A 3,198-nucleotide genomic window follows, 5' to 3' on the forward strand; every position below is an offset into this window, starting at 1 on the left:
GGTACTGGAAGGCTGTTTCTGCCAACTTGACAGAAAGGAAAACACAGAAGAAAGTGATTCAAGCTTCCAGCAGTGACTGTCTTCACTGGGAGGCTGTTTCTGCCAACTAGACAGAAATGAGAACACAGGAGAAAGGGATTCAACCTTCCACCAGTGACTGTCTTCACTGGGAGGCTGTTTCTGCCAACTAGACAGAAATGAGTACACAGGAGAAAGGGATTCAAGCTTCCACCAGTGACTGTCTTCACTGGGAGGCTGTTTCTGCCAACTAGACAGAAATGAGAACACAGGAGAAAGGGATTCAACCTTCCACCAGTGACTGTCTTCACTGGGAGGCTGTTTCTGCCAACTAGACAGAAATGAGAACACAGGAGAAAGGGATTCAACCTTCCACCAGTGACTGTCTTCACTGGGAGGCTGTTTCTGCCAACTAGACAGAAATGAGTACACAGGAGAAAGGGATTCAAGCTTCCACCAGTGACTGTCTTCACTGGGAGGCTGTTTCTGCCAACTAGACAGAAATGAGTACACAGGAGAAAGGGATTCAACCTTCCACCAGTGACTGTCTTCACTGGGAGGCTGTTTCTGCCAACTAGACAGAAATGAGTACACAGGAGAAAGGGTTTCAAGCTTCCACCAGTGACTGTCTTCACTGAGAGGCTGTTTCTGCCAACTAGACAGAAATGAAAACATCTTCACTGGTAGGCTGTTTCTGAGCTAACTCGATGGCAATTAAAGTACAGAAAGAAATGGTCACTGGCAGGCTGTTTCTCTAACTCGGCGAAAATGAAAGCACAAAAGGCACAAGAAGGGTGGGGGGGACGGGGGCACTCATAACAAACCACTCAGATGCATGTCTGGCCAGTGAGGAACTTAGCCGTAGTGGATCAGCCTGAGAGGTGACTTGCGGCCGGTGTCTAAACCAGCACCACCCTAGACCATATGTTCCTCGTGGAATCGCAGACAGCCCAATCGGACTCCGTAACCTTAAAGGGATCTTAAGGATGCCAAGTCGTGGAGCCACAGACTCAGTACAAGGACGAGGACGTCCAAGACTGCACAATCACACATACACACACACACACAAGACAAGGGAATTCAAGACTTTCCGCCAGTGACCGTCTCGTCCTTAACACTAGACTGTATACAAGTCTGGTCCCATGCCAGGGTGTGACGAGACTGTATTCAAGCCCGGTCCCAAACCAGGGTGTGCGCCAAGAGAGAGGCGACCCTCAGGGTGTGCGCCAAGAGAGAGGCGACCCTCGGATATACTCACCTTCTTCGTGAGTTTGTCGGCCGACGTGAACTTGACCGGGCGTTCGGTGATCCCCTATTGCCCCACGCTGGGCGCCAGGTGTGGGGGCCCTGCCCTGTCCAGCAGGTAGGACCCTTGGTGGGGCTGAGAAGGGGACGCAGCCGAATGAACAGACACAGAGACAAAAGGAGGAGGAAAGAGAGAGAGAAAGGCGCCGTTTATTCACTGGCAGCTACAGCATTTATACCTGCCTGCTGGGAGGCAGTGGTATGGTATACGTGCCTGGACCCCCGTATGGGTAGTGATCAATCATAGATAAACAATGGCGGGGCAGTAAGGTCAGCAAGGTCAGCAATGGCAGGAAGTTTAAGTAGGCCTCTGTTTGAAAGAAGCCAGGCTCTGTAAAAATGGCTCCTTACGTCTGGCTTCCTATATCTGTCTTCCTACATCTGGCTTCCTACATCTGGCTTCCTACATCTGGCTTCCTACATCTGGCTTCCTACAGATTGGGGTTCCCAAAATGAAAAGCTCCATCACAGCCAGATGTAGGCATCCAAAAACAAAAGATGTAGTTTTATATTTGAAAATTTCATATCAAATAGATATATCTACTCTTGATCAAAGAATGAAATGTAGGTTTCATTCATATTTGAGTTTGTCTTTTGCTGCATTATACAAAAATCACTGTATACCTGATGTCATGGTCACTATTCTAATAACACAAATATTGAGAAGAACTTTGGTGGGGAGAGAAATAGCACTTTGCCAATGATACAAATGGCTACATCTTTGGGTGATTCTATATCCGGAAGTGATAAGTAAACATTGAAATAGCATGTTTCTAATAAAATACCCACACTGAACCTAAGGGGGGAAATGTAGACAATAGAATGTTAAATATGTGACCTGTGACTTTATTCATTCACCTACAAACACTACTTTACAGACCTACTGGATATGGATAACAGGGTTTCGGGAGGGGCTCTCAGGCCCTACTCCCAACCCCAGCAGCTGGGCCCATGGTTTAATGCAAGGATGAGGATTTAGTGCTGCTCAGGTCCTCCAGGGATGATGCTTACCTGGGCAAACCTGGCAGTGCTGGAAGGGCTGTAGTACCATACCCAGTGGTGCTTAGGGGCCCTCAATGACTGATTTCAGTGATGCTTGGGGGATCATTGGTGCTGGGATAGAACCCAGGTTGGCACATTTGAAACATATGCCCTTACTGCTGTACTATTGTCTGACCCTGTGCTGGAAAGTTATTTCAATGAGTGTGAGTTGGGACCACAGATGGTCCCACAGATGGATGCGTGCTCAAGAATCATTTCTGGTTGGGGGTTGGAGTGATAGCACAGCGGGTAGGGCATTTGCCTTGCACACGGCCAACCTAGATTTGATTCCCAGCTTCCCATATTGTCCCCTGAGCACCTGAGTGTAAATTACCTGAGGTAATTCCTGAGTGCAGAGCCAGGAGTGACCCCTGTGCATCATCAGGTGTGACCCAAAATGCCAAAAAAAAAAAAAAAAGAATCATTCCTGGTGGTTCTGTCGGGAACATTTGCAAAGCTTTGGATCAAACTGGGATATACCATGTGCCAAACACTATATTCCCTATACTCTCTCTGGCCACTACCAAAACATTTTATCAGAACTTTGATGTGTTCAAGAGTGTACGAACGTTTGACAATAAAAAGTTCGTGGGTGCTAAGGAAGATAAGGATTATTTATTTTTAAGTACTTACACATTTTAGAGACTGCAACATTGGCATAAGTCTTAGTATAGAGTGAAAAGTATCCAAACATGGTTCTGTGCCAGTTACAGCTTTTTCTTACTCATTACTCTATTGAGAGAAAACACACTCTCTTGGGGAATAAAGATAATATGTTCTAGGGCTGGAGTGACAGCACAGCGGGTAGGGCGTTTGCCTTGCACGCAGCCAACC

The sequence above is a fragment of the Sorex araneus genome, chromosome 6 (genome assembly GCF_027595985.1).
Source record: "Sorex araneus isolate mSorAra2 chromosome 6, mSorAra2.pri, whole genome shotgun sequence".
Taxonomy (NCBI): domain Eukaryota; kingdom Metazoa; phylum Chordata; class Mammalia; order Eulipotyphla; family Soricidae; genus Sorex; species Sorex araneus.